The sequence below is a fragment of the Anabrus simplex genome, chromosome 1, assembly GCF_040414725.1.
Source record: "Anabrus simplex isolate iqAnaSimp1 chromosome 1, ASM4041472v1, whole genome shotgun sequence".
Lineage (NCBI taxonomy): Eukaryota > Metazoa > Arthropoda > Insecta > Orthoptera > Tettigoniidae > Anabrus > Anabrus simplex.
The window spans coordinates 1,785,473,492-1,785,492,189 of record NC_090265.1 but is presented as its reverse complement, the minus strand read 5'-3'; positions in this window follow the sequence as shown (position 1 = coordinate 1,785,492,189).

Below are 18,698 nucleotides of genomic sequence, written 5' to 3'. Positions count from 1 at the left end.
GGCAAATGTTCGGGCTGTACCTAAATTAATGCCTTGACCGCTTTCCTATCCCATCGTCACCATAAAAACTATGTGTGTCGGTCTTTCTTTCTTAATCCGTGTGCCCTCCAATTTTGACTCAGCGAGGGATTCCAACTCTACCGCCTGAAGGGGTTTGTCTTGGAGCGTGGGACTTTGAGTCGTGGAATACAACTGGGGAGGAGGAACAGTACGTCGCCCAGGTCGCCTCACCTGCTATGGTGAACAGAGGCCTTGTGGCGGGATAGGAGGATCGGAAGGGATAGACAACAAAGACGGAAGGAAACGGCCGTGGGCGTACGTCAGGTTCCATCCCGGCATTTGCCTGGAGGAGAAGTGGAAAACCACGGAAAAAACTTCGAGGATGGCTGAGGCGGCAGTCGAGCCCCCTCTACTCAGATGTCTCCCGAGGTTGAGTCGATCAACATTCCAGCCCTCGTATCACTTTTCAAATTTCGTGGCAGAGCCGGTAATCGAACGAGGTCCTCTGGAAATGGCAGCTAATCACATTAACCACTACACGACAGAGGCTCACATCTGTGTCGATGCAATGGAAAATAATAATAATAATAATAATAATAATAATAATAATAATAATAATAAGAATAATAATAATAATAATAATAATAATAATAATAATAATAATAATCCGCCTGTGTGATTTAGATGTCCGGGTTCAATTCCCGAAATTTGAAAACTGGTACAAAGGATAGAACGGGCTCCGCTCAGGCTCGGGAGGACAACTGAGTAGAGGGGGGTTCGATTCCCACCTCAGCCTTCCTCGAAGTTGTTTTTCGTGGTTTCCCACTTCTCCTCCAGGCAAATGCCTGGATGGTATCTAACTTAAGGCTACGGCCGCTTAGTTCCCTCTCCCTTGTCTATCCCTTCAACACAGCAGGTGAGGCCGCCTGGGCAAGGTTCTCCTCTCCAGTTGTAATCCCGACCAAATGTCTCACGCTCGAGAACACTGCACTTCAGACGGTAGAGGTGAGATCGCTCGCTGAGTTCGGTGGGGGGGGGGGGCTAGGAGCCAAATCTGAGCCGTAAACTATATAAATATTCTTCTTTAAATTAATAATTACACTGGCCTTAAGTTATATCTTTATTTTCTGAATTTAAGTAAATAAACTGACTGTTCAATGGCAATGAATTGTAGTCGAAATATGATTGAAATTGAATGCCTGGCTCCAGGTTTTGATCCTCTTGTAAAGGAAAAGGTGGTAGACATAAAACTGAAAATTACAGGCCAGTCAGTTTGACATGCACTGCATGTAATCTTTGCGAAAGCCTTCTTTCTGATTATAGTTGATATGTTTGCGAAATTAATAACTGGTTCAATAGAAGGCAGTTCGGGTTTAGAAAATGTTATCCCACTCAAACTCAACTTGTATGGTTCCAGCAAGATATAGCAGATGTCCTGGATTCAGAAGGTCAAATGGACTGTATCACGATTGACCGATCTCAGGCATTTGATAGGGTGGATCATGGGAGACTACTGGCAAAAATGAGTGCAATTGGACTAGACAAAAGAGTGACTGAATGGGTTGCTATATTTCTATAAAATAGAACTCAGAGAATTAGAGTAGGCGAAGCTTAATCTGACCCTGTAATAATTAGGAGCGAAATTCCTCAAGGCAGTATTATAGGACCTTTATATTTTCTTGCATATATCAATTATATGAGTAAAGAAGTGGAATCAGAGATTTGCGGACGGCGAATGGCAGAATTCCAAGCACGCTTGGAGGAAGCCATGGCTGCTGGCGCGACCAGTGCTACCAACCCAGGCGACACACTATCCGGCCTCGCTTCACAGTTCCAGGACTTTCGGGAAATAATTTCGGAGGAATTAAGTGCAATGAAGAAGGAGGTAAGCCATCTACAGGAACGTGTCGACCAGCAGGACATCCTGATTGACGAGGCAGAGCAATATAGCAGAAGGAACTGCCTACTCCTTCATGGTGTCTGTGAGACTCCCGAGAGGACACGTACGCTGTGGCGCTGGGTACGTTAAAAAGCAGTCTGAACATCGAGCTGTCTATGGACAGTATAGATCGATGTCATAGACTGGTCCGTATGAAGAGGACAACAGCTGAGGTGGTGTCCGCTGGTAATAGGCCGATCATCATTAAATTCCTCAGGTACCATGAAAGAGACCGCATCTGGCGGGCCAAGCGAGCTCTTAAAGGTACCAAATTATTAATAACCGAATCTCTGACGTCCACAAGGAAAGAAGTATTGCGTAAAGCTCGGGACTTCTGGGGTATGTGGCGGGTTTCGAAGCAGGACGGTCGAATTATCGTTCATTTTGAAGACGGGAAAAAGCTCCACATTAGTTCACCTAATGAATTGAACTTACATATGAAGCGGTTAGGGTGATTATCGAAGTGATATGACCATTGCGATGTGGCTACTAATTCTAATAATAATAATAATAATAATAATTATTATTATTATTATTATTATTATTATTATTATTATTATTATTATAGTCTGTATTTATTTATTTATTTATTTATTTATTTATTTATTTATTTATTTATTTATTTATTTATTTATTTATTTATTTACTTATTTATTTATTTAATACAACATAATATTTCAACAATCATTTTTTTTTTACTTCGCTCCAGCTCGAAAGTCTAAGGTGCAAGATAGAAGACTTCGTCTAGTGGAGCGTTATCTGGAAAAGTGCCCATAACACTGGCAGCATTTCCTCGCTGGATAGCAATTCCTATCCGCTGTCTCAGGAATTCTGTTGAAGAGGTGTCTCCAGGGATTGCTGTTAGTCGTTTGCCAATATCTGAAATCAGACTTTTAGCTTCTTGACACCACATCCCCATCGTTTCGACTGCGAATACGACGAAGATGTAGTTGTCCCTTATTGCTTTGTATTTCGCCCTTTTATTGCGCACGGCCATTTCTGCAGCAGAACCAGCAGCCTTGCCAGTGTGAGGCAAATGCGATGGTGCTAATGTGTCCACACACGTGGCATCCCACAGGAGAGATCTGCCTTTGTTCCATGGGACTAAAGTCAGACCATCAGGGCGTTTTCCGTCTGTACGGCTAATTCCACTCGGTTCTAGGACTGAAGGGACATCGATAGATGTAAAAGCTCTTTTGATAATGTCATTAATTGAACAGTGTCTTGAAAATCGGCCAGCACTCTTAGGGCAACTTAAAGCATGGCGTCCATAAAAGTCGACTTCCGCCACATTTGCACTTATGTGACTGGCATAGTTTGCAACCAAGACGTAAGCCGATTGCTATTTTAAACGACATGTTATCCATAAGGGTGCCAACATTATTATTATTATTATTATTATTATTATTATTATTATTATTATTATTATTATTATCTATAATTCGCTGGGGCCATCAAGGACCACGTTAAGTCTTGTTGCATTTGACACTGAACTTGGCCTTCTTTAGAGCCCAAATTTCCCTCATTCTTTGTGAGTGGGCCTGCTTACGCTCCTCTGCCCAAGGGGCACCGTGTCTTCTCTTCGGTTGCTCGTCTCGGTTTAGCCCGTTCGTCAATATTTTCTTGCGGAAGAGATCTCTGTTGAGGGCGTCTTCAGCTGAGATATGTAGCATTTGCAGGTCTTCTTTGGTATTTCTAAACCAGGGAATTGTTGTTTTGGGGTTTGAATCAAAAAAGTGAAAGATTCCTTTAGTTAACTTTCTTCCGTCCATTCTTTTCAGATGACCATAAAATCGTGCCCGTCTTTTTCTGATTGTGTCGGTAATTTTCTCTATTTTGCTGTAGACTTCCTTGTTGGATCTCTTTTGATGGATTCCATTTCTTTACTTTGATCCCAAGATTCCTCTCACAATTTTGCGTTCTCTTTTCTCCAGTTCTTGAAGGAGTCCTTTGTTGGCATTTAGAGACAGGGTTTCGGCTGCATATAGAACTACTGGCTTCAGAACTGTTTCATAGTGACGTATCCTGGTGTTTTGGGAAAGGCATTTTTTGTTGTAGATTGTGCGGGATGTTTGGTAGGCTATTTCCAGTTTGCGTACTCGCTCCTGAAGTGCTTCTTTGTCCAGTCCATTTTTCATGATGATCTCACCCAGGTATTTGAATTTGTCTACTCGGGTGATGTCCCCGTATTTTGTATGGAGTTTTGGTGAAGCCTCTTTGATGTTAGTCATTACTTCTGTTTCCTCAAACGATATCTGCAAACCAATTTGTTCGGCAATTTCCTTTAAAATTTCAACTTGAGCTCTAGCGGTTTCTATGTCGGTTGAGAGAACAGCAATATCATCGGCAAATGCTAATCAGTCTGTTGCGATCCCCTTAGATTTGGTTCCTATTCTCAATGGACTGTAGTTGATTTCCTGTAATCTCACGCGCCAGGTTCTGATGATCTTTTCAAGAACACAGTTGAAGAGTATCGGGGATAGCCCATCACCTTGTCGGACTCCTGTTTTGATGTCAAAGGAATGCGAGAGACATCCGTGGAACTTCACCTTGGATTTTGTATCGGTCAGGGTGGCTCTAATTATTGCCAGCAGTTTCAAATCAACTCCAAATTCATTTAAGATGTTTAGCAGGACTTCCCGGTCAATGGAGTCGTACGCTTTCTTAAAGTCCACAAAGACAGACACATACTGCTTGGACCTTAGCGTACAATATCTCATGATCGTTTTGAGATTTTGGATCTGTTCAGCTGTTGAGCGACCTTTTCTGAACCCTCCTTGGTATTAACCTATTTGATGTTCGACTTGTGCTTCCAAACGCTCCAGGATGGCAAGTGATAGAATTTTGTAAGTCACGGGTTGCAAAGATATTCCTCTGTAGTTGTTGATGTTCTTCATGCTGCCTTTTTTGTGTAATGGATGGATCAAAGCTATTTTCCAATCTTCGGGTAGGTTCTCCTTGTTCCAAATTTCTTCTGTTTGCTTTTGCAAGATAACAAGTGATTCTTCTGGGGCATATTTCCATAGTTCTGCTACTACTGAGTCTTCCCTGGTGCTTTATTATTTTTGAGACGGGCAATGTGGCGCTTGATTTCATCTCTGTCGGGTGGTCTGGAATATGGGTACCTGAGTAAGGGTTCCTTGGTCTCAATGGCGCTTTGCGGTTTAGAGCAATTAAGTAAATTCTTGAAGTAATCTGCCAGAATGCTGCAATTTTCTTCATTTGACGTCGCCAGTGTGCCGTCCGTTCGCTCAAAGCATGGAGATGGTGGTTTATAGCCAGTGAGTTTGCGTTTGAAGGCTCTGTAGAGCTCAAAGCATGGAGATGGTGGTTTATAGCCAGTGAGTTTGCGTTTGAAGGCTCTGTAGTACTCTCTGCTTTCATTCTTCCTAAAGTTTTGTTCTATCTTTTCAATGACAGATTTTTCGTATTTACGTTTCTCAGTTCTGAACACCCTAGCTGCTTGGGCACGTTGGGTTTTGTAGGTTTCCCAATCATTTTCTGATTTCGTAGAGTTGTACTGTTTCCACGCATTGAGTCTTTCTTGGAGGACTAATTCGCAGGTACTATTCCACCAGGCATGCTTTTTGCTTCTCTTGATTTCTGCAACGTCTTTGGCGGCCTCAACAAGGAGACTTTTGGCGTTGTTAAAGTCACAGTCATTTGGTCTAGCCTTCTCCTGGAACTCCTCGACCCTTTGCCGAAGTTTATCATTGTCGAAGTGTGTGATCTGTTTGGTTGTCTTCCTTGTGTTTGCGGGAATTGGTTTGAATTTGATAAGAGACATATAATGATCTGAGGCCACATTGATGCCTTTCTTTACCTTGACATTCATAATCTCAGGGCTGTTTCTCCTGGAGATCGCAACATGATCAATTTGGAACTCTCCGAGAGCTTGGACGGGAGAACGCCAAGTCATTTGCTTTCTGGGTAGATGGCGAAAGAGGGTCGACATGACCTGCAGGTTGTGATTTTCGCAAATGGTCACCAGTCTTTTGCCGTTGGGATTGGTTCTTTTGTGAGCAGGGTAATTTCCTATAACTTTCTTGTACTTCTGCTCACGACCTAGTTGGGCATTGAAGTCACCCAAAAGAAGCTTGACATGGTGTTTGGGGATTTTGTTCAATTTTTCATCCAGTAGGTCCCAGAAATTATCAACTTCGTCTGGATCAGACTTGTTCTTATCATTTGTAGGAGCATGTGCGTTAACTAGGGCGTAGGTTTTGTTCGCGCATTTAATTGTGAGTATAGACAATCTGTCATTCACAGGTTCGATATTTGCAACCGATTTAAGGATCTTGGTTCTAACAGCAAACGCGGTTCCAAGCATCACAGCTCCATTGAGGATTCCTCTTTGCGCTTTGCTCTTGAAAAATCGGTAGCCTTCAGATTCAAAAATCTCTTCATCTGAGTACCTTGTTTCCTGTAGGGCCACTATGGTTATCTGATTTTCGTGAAGAGCTTTGGTGAGGGTTTTCAGCTTGCCAGTTTGTGTAAGTGAATGTATGTTGAAAGTTGCTAGAACGGTTTTAGATTTTGGCCTGATTTTTTGACTCTTCGGGGTACACCGAGACGCTCTGACTCGTCTCTTGCATGATGTCGAGTCTCCCCCAGAATCCGAACGAGACTCGTGCGCCGTGGCGTTCACGACGAGGAATTTATCCGAAGATTTACCCCCTGGGGTATGTTTCTTGAAATGTTGTGCCATCATGCTTTTTGACTTGACTTTGCTTTGGACGGGTACCCATCCTTTTACAACTAGGGTTGTTAGCCCTAGAGGTTGCCTCAAGATGTTTTCTGGCTTATGGTCATTTACCAGTCTTCGCCGTAACCCTGGCAAGGGACCAGTTTTTTTTTTACGGTGGTATTTTATTTCCCTACTACCCTCTGACTCTGCTGGCGGCAGAGCCAGCGAGCTTCCCCAATTCCAATGGGACGCGCCCGATGGTGGTAACCGGTAAATCCCCATACGGGTATTATTATTATTATTGTTATTATTATTATTATTATTATTATTATTATTATTATTATTATTATTATTATTATTAGGTTTACGTGTGTGATTGTGTGTGTGTCTCGTGCCTTAACCAGTCAGCCGTCCATTTCTTCAGGAAATCCAGGTAAGATTTTTTTCTTGTCTCAATAAAAGTATGCCCGTTTGTCAGGTAGCTACGGTATTTCCTCATGACAATGACTTCTCTAAGAATAACACACCCCTCACTCCTTCCCAGAATACGGATGCCGGCAACCATGTAAAACAGGAACTTTCACTATATCCTCATACTCTCCAGTGTTGTCACTTGAACAGCCTAAGTTTGCCCGCACATATTCACGAAATTCAGGCTATATTTAACAAAAATAGCATACATTTGATAGGTATTAGTTAAAGCTGGTTATCGCCGTAAATTCCAAACAACATGGTTCGCATTGACGGCTATAACCTCTACCGCCATGGTCGTACAAATAAGAGGACAGAGTTTATGTTCGTTGAAGTAGTTGCTAGTGGACAGAAAATACTTATTGGAGTGGATTACCGTCCACCTAAAGTATCTTACTTGACCGAGTTTGAAACGCACCTACACAACTTGCTACCAGCGTATCAACATATCATTATATTAGGAGACTTCAATACAAATCTACTTACGAAGAAATACGATACTAAGAAACTATAAGACTTGTTTTCCTCATGTGACTTGACTATCCTTCCCTCTGACCTTACTAACCATTTACATACTGCCAACAACATTTCCCACACCTTAATAGATCTCAAAGTGACTAACAACCCTCGGAAAGTGGTAACCCACGGACAAATTTCAATACCGGGAGTGTCCACCCACGATCTTATATTTCTTGCGTACTCACTTCGCGTTCCAAAATATAAACCTAGGTATATAACGTGCAGGAATATGAAATGCCTACAATCTTCCGTGGAATAGCATTTTAAAACTGACAGACATTGATGCAAAAATAAATACATTTAATTCGTTGATACACAATCTATACAACAAATATGCACCGTAAACACAGATCAGAATATCCCGCAAACCTAATCCATGGCTAACCTATGCAGTTAAAAATACGATGTCTCAACGTGATGCTCTTTACTGACATTACAAACGTACTCAGGACCCAAATGACTATGAATAGTATAGAATAATTAGGAATAAAACTAAACAAATCATCTGTAATCTTAAATTTAAATAGGTTCAAAGCGGCTGGAATTGATCAGATTTCTGGGGATATACTAAAGACAATGGGTTGGGATATAGTACCATATCTGAAGTACTTATTTGATTATTGTTTGACCGAAGGAGCTCTACCAGATGAATGGAGAGTTGCTATAGTAGCTCCTGTGTATAAAGGAAAGGGTGATAGACATAAAGCTGAAAATTACAGGCCAGTAAGTTTGACATGCATTGTATGTAAGCTTTGGGAAGGCATTCTTTCTGATTATATTAGACATGTTTGTGAAATTAATAACTGGTTCGATAGAAGGCAATTCGGTTTTAGGAAAGGTTATTCCACTGAAGCTCAACTTGTAGGATTCCAGCAAGATATAGCAGATATCTTGGATTCTGGAGGTCAAATGGACTGTATAGCGATTGACATGTCTAAAGCATTTGATAGGGTGGATCATGGGAGACTACTGGCAAAAAATGAGTGCAATTGGACTAGACAAAAGAGTGACTAAATGGGTTGCTATATTTCTACAAAATAGATCTCAGAGAGTTAGAGTAGGTGAAGCTTTGTCTGACCCTGTAATAGTTGAGAGGGGAGTTCCTCAGGGCAGTGTTATCGGACCTTTATGTTTTCTTATATATATATAAATGATATGAGTAAAGGAGTGGAATCGGAGGTAAGGCTTTTTGCGGATGATGTTATTCTCTATAGAGTGATAAATAAGTTACAAGATTGTCAGCAACTGTAACGTGACCTCGAAAATATTGTGAGATGGACAGCAGGCAATGGTATGTTGATAAACGGGCCTAAAAGTCAAGTCGTGTGTTTCACAAATAGGAAAAGTCCTCTCAGTTTTAATTACTGCGTTGATGGGGTGAAAGTTCCTTTTGGGGATCATTGTAAGTATCTAGGTGTTAATATAAGGAAAGATCTTCACTGGGGTAATCACATAAATGGGATTGTAAATAAAGGGTACCGATCTCTGCACATGGTTATGAGGGTGTTTAGGGGTTGTAGTAAGGATGTAAAGGAGAGTGCATATAAGTCTCTGGTAAGACCCCAACTAGAGTATGGTTCCAGTGTATGGGACCCTCACCAGGATTACCTGATTCAAGAATTGGAAAAATCCAAAGAAAAGCAGCTCGATTTGTTCTGGGTGATTTCCGACAAAAGAGTAGCGTTACAAAAATGTTGCAATGTTTGGGTTGGGAAGAATTGGGAGAAAGAAGAAGAGCTGCTCGACTAAGTGGTATGTTCCGAGCTGTCAGCGGAGAGATGGCGTGGAATGACATTAGTAGACGAATAGGTTTGAATGGCGTCTATAAAAGTAGGAAAGATCACAATATGAAGATAAAGTTGGAATTCAAGAGGACAAACTGGGGCAAATATTCATTTATAGGAAGGGGAGTTAGGGATTGGGTAACTTACCAAGGGAGATGTTCAATAAATTTCCAATTTCTTTGAAATCATTTCGGAAAAGGCTAGGAAAGCAACAGATAGGGAATCTGCCACCTGGGCGACTGCCCTAAATGCAGATCAGTATTGATTGATTGATTGATTGATTGATTGATTGATTGGTCCCCTTTTGTTTGTCCTGTATATTAATGACATCTCCTCTAAAATAAAGTATAATAGGTGTCAGCTCTTTGCCGACGGCCTCCAAATTTACTACCACGTTGATATAAATGATATATCGAATGCAATAAGAGATATTAACTCCGACCTCCAACAACTCAGTGTGTACGCCAGTGAAAACTCTCTTCTCCTCAGCCCCCCAAAAATTCAAACAATCATTATCGGTTCTCAGAAATAACATCATGTATAAAAATTATGCTATTCCTCCGCTGATATTAAATGCCACCGTAATCCCGTTCAGTAAGGAAGTAAGAAACCTAGGTATGACCCTGACTGAAACACGTAAGAAATACATGTAGAAAGATGTACGCGACGCTACACCCTCTGAAACGACATAAGGTGATTTTGCCACAAGACGTAAAGATAAAACTACTCCAGACTTTGATACTACATATAATTGACTACTGCAACATTGTTCTCGTTGACGCGACCCGTGAACAAACTATGAAACTTCAACGAGCATTGAACTCTGGTCTTCGATTTGTTTTTAACTTGAGTTACGATGTTCACATAACCCCTAGCTACACATTTCTTTCCTGGCTGAAACCCGGGAATCGACGAAAATTACACGTACTTAAGTTGATATATCGAATTCAGAAGGAAAATCTACCCAAATACATCTCTTCAAAATTCCATTTATCATCCTCATTCCACAATTGTAACACAAGATATGGTACTTCCCTCGCTATTCCCATCAACCACTCTTCTATATATAACAGATCCCTCGTTGTGGTTGGGTCACGACTTTGGAATTCACTCTCAGCTGCTGTCAGGAACACAAACTCAATATCAAAATTTAAGACTGCATGTAGAGATTACCTGTTGAATACCACTGATTGTTTCGTGTGTATGATGACGTATAATAGGTTGTGTGAGTGTGGTTATTATTATTATTATTATTATTATTATTATTATTATTATTATTATTATTATTATTATTGTGATTATTATCATCATGAAAGTGTAAATGTATATTATTATTATTATTATTATTATTATTATTATTATTATTATTATTATTATAGTGTAATGTGCATAATATTTAGCTTCTTACACATGCACATAGATCACTTTTATGGCCATACTTATATTTCCATTTACTTTATTACTTATTGTGTTCTCTTTATGCATTGCTTACTTTTTCAGTTTGTATCTTTCCTTTCATTATGACTGTCTTTTTCTTATTATCCTTACGCTCCGAATTTTATTCTATTTTATTTGTTGAACTCTGCTTTCTTTCTTCATTATATATTGTCCAAATCTGTAGTTTTTAGCTTATCGTTGATTTTATAATAGAATAGTTCATTTCCTTTATAAATGTATTATCTGTAAACTAATTACGTGGTTAAGTGTAAGAGAGGGCCACGGGCTCTAACTTCGCCACTGCTAAAGTCAATAAATAAATAATAATAATAATAACAAATAAGTTCCATGATTATGAGCAACTGCAAAATGACCTCGATAATGTTGTCAGGTGGAGAGTAAGCAATGGTATGATGATAAACGGGGCAAAGACTCAGGTTGTGAGCTTTACAAATAGGAAAAGTCCTCTCAGTTTCAATTACTGCGTTGATGGGGGTGAAAGTTCCTTTTGAGGATCATTCTAAGTACTGAACCTGAATAGTATAATTGGATGGTTCGGCCGCCACCTCCACCTCCGGCTCCCAGGGGTCCGCTCCACCTCCTCCTCCCGAGGGGCCTTCCCAGGGGCCCGCTCCTCCTCCCGCGGGAAATTAGAATTGGTAAACAAAGCCACGTGCGTTTTTGACAGCCACGTGGTTTTTGACAGACAACAACGCATCGCTAACCTCAGTACTGCCATCTTAACCGACCTAAACCTCAATGCTGCCAACTTTAACTCACTAGCGCGAGATTTGAATCGGTAAACAAATCCACGTGCCTTTTTGACTGACAACCACGTGCTTTTTGACAGCTACCATCGACAACAACGCATCACTAACGTCAGTGCAGCCATCTTAACGGGCCTAAACCTTAGACCTCGAAACGCAAGAAAAATATCATGATTCGGAAGCAAGATTAAAATTTTCTAATACAGTAACTTGTAACACGTTGAATAAGAAAAATCCCTAATTTCGTGATTTTTCTTAGTCGGAGCGGGCGAAGGATGTAACCGTTCACCATCATGCCATGGACATGTTAGGAGGTCTGGCTAATTATATATGCCGTTTTCCACAACATCCTGTGACATAGAATGCAGTAGTTAGCAATCTGTATGTCGAACCGGGGTATGATCCGCGACATGCCAGTCCGGAGGGAGCAGTTTCCTACGCTGTAACGAGAAGAGGACAGCGCAGTATTGCTAAACCTTGGAATCGTGCTCTCACTCGGTGCGAGTGGGAAGAGATGATGACGCTGCGCACGGAGGTGGAGGTTATCGGAGACTGGGCCGAATTAAGGTGTGTTAACCTTTTAAAAATTAATGCCCACTATAAATTCAACACCGCATTCATTAGTACCACTTCACCATAATTTACGAAAAAGAGGAAGAAGAATAATACTTCTATATGAAATAATGTTTCTAAATTTATAAATCAGGTCTCATTCGAACCAATGTATTTTATGCTGACTGTCAATGCATATAAATACAATTCTTTAATAATGGATCAGTAATGACGCCTATCATACAGTAGTACGCAGATCAGTAGTACACTGAAATCTGACATGTGGAAAAAAGTGGGAGATATTGCAAGATGAATCGTGACGCTTGATTTTCCAAAAGGACGCTTTGGAAATTATGAATGACCTACTGATCGCTTTGGTTTCCCATATGTTCAGTAGAAAGTAGAGGTCATAAGCTTTAATTCGATTGTTATCATGTCGTTCAAAGACTCCGATTACCGGACCGTTATTTTCAACAGGGACATAATTCATCTCCCCCCCCCCTGACCATTTGTCCGGAGGCTATAAGTATAGCTAGGACCGAGATACTGTATCTCATTCTCATCCGTGTAGCTGCAGTGGTATAATATAATTTCGTGTGGCTATTTCTAGCCGAGTGCAGCCCTTGAAAGGCAGACCCTCCGATGAGGGTGGGCGGCATCTGCCATGTGTAGATAGCTGCGTGTTATTGTGGTGGAGGATAGTGTTATGTGTGGTGTGTGAGTTGCACGGATGTTAGGGACAGCACAAACACCCAGCCCCCGGGCCACTGGAATTAACCAATGAAGGTTAAAATCCACGACCCGGCCGGGAATCGAACCCGGGACCCTCTGAACTGAAGGCCAGTACGCTGACCATTCAGCCAACAAGTCGGACGCTGCAGTGGTAACACGTTACCTCATTGTCGTCTGTGTAGTTGCAACCCAACACATTAGAATTGGACCTGGATATCAGTGTACAATGTGTTGTGCCATTGAAGAAACACATCAATGTGATGTAAATATTTTTACGGAATAAGCCGCGTGGTACAAGTAATGTACATAATTGCCGAAGAGAGGCCTTAATTTGGCATTTTAACTTCACAATTGTTGAAAACAGTCAGTTATGACTTATGGTGCAATCACCAACGGAGGGCAAACGCTTCAGGTTATTTGGCGTGGTGAGAAAGTTAATTAATATATACAAGTGTTAATTATCACCGCTCCTGAGCATTTAAGAACGAGTGACATTTAGCAAAAATTAAATAACTGTTCTTGACAAAATTAATTTTCGCATCCTCCAGGGACATTCGTTGTGATAGTCTGTGTGACGGTCAGGGAAATGAACAGTGATTTTCACAAACTTATCACTACTTGCGTTAATCTATTTCAACTTAAGAGTGGATCTTGTTACAAGTAGGCCCCCATTTGAAAGTGCATAAACAGTATTTAATAACTCATTCTCCATTTTTCTGTATGTTCGTGAGTGGTCGTCGAACCCAAGACTCGGAGCCTACAAGAGTCGCGCCTGAGTGCCTGCGATCAGCTTTACAGGTAACGTCCAGAAATTCAACTGAGAAGACAACAGTTCGAGTCATGGATCGTCGTATGAAGAGGAACCGAGGATTACCAGGAACAAGAATATTCATCATGGTCGTGTAAAGATCTAAGATGTACCCCAGATGACAGCAAGCCTTACTCACCATGTGTTAAGTACATGCTTTTATATACCTTAAACACGAGGGATGCATGCCAGTAATAATTTATTTTGTAAATATTATAATGTCATAATTAAACATTAAAAGTGTAGGGAACATTATGCGCGTATGGCTGGGAAAGATTTATTATTATTATTATTAGTTAGGATCATCAAGTGATTTTCAAGATAATCATTGACATTTAACAAAATTCATTTGCATGAATTATTATATAGACTCCAAAGTTCTTAGCTTATATGAACCATCTTTTGGAAGAACGGTAATTTAGCTAGACTTATATTTCTTCGTCTGGTAAAGATATTCAGAGTAGTTTGGATATAAATTATACGTTTATGATTCAGGTATTTGTAATCCCGGATAATATTAGATAATCATTGGAGTTGATCCAAACCGATCTATCTATTGTGACCGTACCGGCACAATTAGTATTTATTTCAAATGATATGCTTGGTAAGGAAGCTGGCAGCAAGCTTTCTTTGTGTGGATGCTGGGGGTATCGTCAGGTTGCGCAATACGAAGCCCGCCAGAGAGGCGCCCTCACCCGCCCACTGGGTGGCTTAAGGAATCCCCGAGCTAGGCACACGTCATAGAAGAAGCAGGAGAAGAACACTACTTAGCGACTCCATATTGGAAAACATCTGCCAGCGTACAGCGATGCCAAAGCGATCGGGCAAAATTTAATGCATTTTCGGCATAAATAAGGCTTAATTAACAATACTCCACCCGTTAGAGTAGTGGGCTGAATTTTGGTGGAATTATAAAGTCAAGAGTTCTGGTAGAAAATACTCTCCAAGCGAAAGGCGTTGGTAAACAACTTACATAATACCCATAGCGTACGGACGCGATGGCTGAAGCCAGATGCCTTTGGGGATTCCCTACTCTCCCTCCAAGATGATAAATTAATTACGGCAGATCCGCCGAACATATCCAATTCCGCATGGCATAGCGTACTTGTGCATATCCAAGTCACACAGTCTAGCGTATTGCTAATTTCGACAGGCTGGTTTATCCAGGAGCAGTCGAAATAAGAGTGGGGATGAAGTCACTAAACCGCCCCTACCACCGGGGCTAGTATAAGTTTTTTGCAGTTCCAGGGAACTGGAGTAGTCGTTGAGGAGCTTTCGACGGGAAACGACGGTCGCTTCGCTATCGGATTACCGCTCCTTGGTATACTATGTGAACAAAGCGGCAGGGAAAATCTTTCAGTTTTTTTTGTGATTATAATTTGTGATAGGCAACAGACGATTACGGTAATGAGATATACTTAAGATATCGGTTGCAAAGTAGACTAAGACTTCGTGAAAGATGAAGTAGGATTTTGCATAACAACTACTTGATAGTACGTAGAATTTCTCGAGCAGAACAAAGAACTGTAGAAAATCACGCTGTTTCTGAACAGAGCGTAGGTCAGATTATTAACTGATTAACAATCTAGTGAGGAGTGTTCCTGAACTATTAAACCATACAGAAGATAGGGATAGAAAATTCTGCATCATACGAATGCAGGGAACGCCCGGTTTAACAGTGTAATAGACTAGCTGAAAGTAGCCGATATATTCATCTCCTTGTAACTGGCAGTGGGTAGACAAAGAAGTAATAGGAGTGAACGGTAACACGTGTGCAAGAAATTGATAAATTGTGTGAATTACAATCTAATTTCAGTGATCCGTGTGTTACTAAAATGGATTACGCAAGACAAGATATGGAACTTCTGAACTCCAGGACTACATGATCCAGCGCCATGGAGTAATCCAACATGGGCAGGCCTCCGGATCCTCCGGACAGGGCCGAAGACGTCAACTGTTGAGTACAGAGTTATGTTTCTTACCAATGCTAGTATTTCCCTTTGTAAATAATAGTCATGAAGTATAGGGTTAAAATAACATATATAAATAGGTTTAATCCGCCCAAGAATGGTCGGGAATCCTTTTATTCATTTTTGTTTCAATTAATTAATTAGATATGGGAAGGGAGTGATCCTGTGTTAGTGTATAGAATAGGGGACCCCTTTTAGTGGATATATTTGCATGTTATTATAATTTGTTTATTTAGTGCTGAGAAGGAATTGAGGGGGGAAAAAGGAATAGAATGATATGTAGATTAATAATGTAGATCTCATCTGAGCAAGTGCCTAAGTTACGTAGGGATTAGCGAGGTGACAGAGTCATCAACAAGTGCCCGTAAGAAAGGAAAAACTTGGGCTAGAATCAGCACTATGTTCGTAAAGTCAGAAATAGCATGTTGTTGCATGGTAGTATAAGTTTTGGCTGTAACTGGTGATGTTCAAGGAATGACGTGCCGAGGTTTGAACCCCTGTCCTCCACTACACTATTGAGGTTAGATGTAGAAGGTCTGTTAGTGGTTTGGAAGGATTTAATAATTTAAATTAATTTGAATTTCATTATTATTATTATTATTATTATTATTATTATTATTATTATTATTATTATTATTATTTTCTTAATGTAACTTGAGCAGTGTTTTGATACTATACATTTCAAGCAAAAGGTTAGAAGATTCTTCTTCTTCTTCTTCTTCTTATTATTATTATTATTATTAGTATTGTTATTAATTTACCTAAGGTATTTTGATTGATGATTTATACCGATAGATAGGGTAGTATCTGATAGGTACACACACTCGCCTCAGAGGCGGAGAAATAGGAGTATTGCTATGGTCAGGGGCTAACGGATGGTGCACTTTGGAAGGAGAGAAGACACGAGTCGAACTCCAGACCTCCAGAGATATGAGAGAATGAAATGTGAATTAACGGTCGAATTTGAGAAATGATTCTCGTGTACTGAATGTATGTGGGCTGGTCCGAGCATTGAATAAAATGTGCCAGTTTTCCAATGAATTAATTTGATGGACATAGAGAGAAAAGGGCCTAGCGGGAAGCAGGCTGAATGGTGTTTTTTTTTGTCTCCGGACCGTGGGACAAGTGTCAGCTGTGAATTTATGGCTGAGAGGGGAGAATCTGGAACAGGGAGGAAGATATACAAGCAGAAAGGTTGGTCGAACCAACATTCTGGTTTCTTTGAGAATAAAGACAGCAAGTGCTTTAATTGCCACCCCGTAGACCATGACCTACAGAGCAATATAGATGTTTATTTTTGTTATGACAGTTCGATACACGATTAGATTAATTAGGGCTTGATTACAGTACCCTGGATGGAGACGACCAGAGTCTCAGGTTCGAACCTCATGTGGGCACAGCAGCGATCAACAGCTCGCTAAGACAGCGGGTTACAACGGTTAAATTACAGCCATCGTCTTTATTGATACATGTGTTTGATATATTTTCTTTTTCAGGATGTGTTTTTGTTGGTTACTTTTAATCGATGTCGATTTGAATCTAGACTTCGTGAAAGTCCACTGGTAGTGATTGCAAATGATAGTTCGTTGTTCAAGTCTGTGTTTATTTTATATGGAAGACTTGAGTCCTTTTTCTTTCCTTCTCCGTGTTTTAGTGACGGATTTCTGATATGGTCAGAATGTTCGGATTAATTATGTTTTTAATCTTTACTTCATTGATTCCTAGCGTTAGCCGACCATTCAAAGGCGGACATTTTTCTTTTGTGTAAATAGAGTCTAATGTGTAATACGGGATTCAGTCCCATGGAATACTCGCATTGGGGGAACATGGCTTGTTTTGTTTGTTTTTGTGATTATGATAGGGTACTCAGTGGTTTATGCTAAACCGGGTGATGACGCACACAAAACAATTGCGATAATACACAAACAATTTGTGTAGCATACATCCAAACTAATGTAATAATTATGTAAGCAATATATGACACAGGCAATTCAAAGTGATAGTATGTGAAAAAGTGAAATCATATTAACAACCTCTCGGTTATTCTCTGTTTTGGTAGAGAGGGATATGGATATTTACGTCTGTGTCAAAAGGGAAAATTTATTGGAGTAGAGAAAATAACAGCTAACGTTGCCTTTCACATAGATTTTGTCTGTGGAATGTGGAGGTAACAGCCGATGTCAATGGCAGCCCGGATTTTTCCGCTGCTAAAATAAGTGATTTGCTCATATTAATTGTGTCAGAAGTATCAAGAGTGTATGTAAATTTGTATATTTCACCGAGTGAGTAGTAAATTGTTCCAAACGATTTTTATGCCTATCTATACCGAAAAACATGCATCCAGAATCCTCTTCCGTTCATTGTAGGCCTTTAAGATAGCTTATGTTTGATAGCCTCTTTATGCCGCGAACGTTCTTCGGCCCTGAGGAGTCCGTGTTCAGACCTCAGGAACGGGAGAGTAGCTGTGATCTAGCTGAGTCGAATGGTCGATAACTCTTCATGTGAGTGGATTAAGTATACAATCCCAATGAGGAGAAATCGGCACAGACCGAAAAGATCCCTTGACTATCGACTTCCGTGGAGCATGGTCCCATGTGTTCGTGACCCGAAAGGGTTGGTTTGTTATCACATGGTCCCATGAGTCATGGGGGACGGTGGGAAAGGTCCCACTATATATATATATAAAAGTCATTGTATGTATGTGGGTGGGTGGGTGGGTTTGTACCACATCTCCTCCCAAACCATTGGAGCGATTTCAACCAAATTTGATACACTTATGACTTGGTATCAGGAGACAAACCGCGTAGGGGTAAGACATCCCAAACACCCCTGGGGGCGGGGGGGTGAGGGGGTCATATATAAAAATAAATGAAAATAGTGTCGAATCCATACTTTTCGGGGTCGCTGAGATGAATAGTGATACTCCAATTTTTTTAAAGTCCAAGTTCAGCCCCCCTTTGTGGTGGGGGCGAGGGGGGAGTGATATATACAAATAATCGAAAATAATGTCGAATACATAGTTTTCGGGGTCG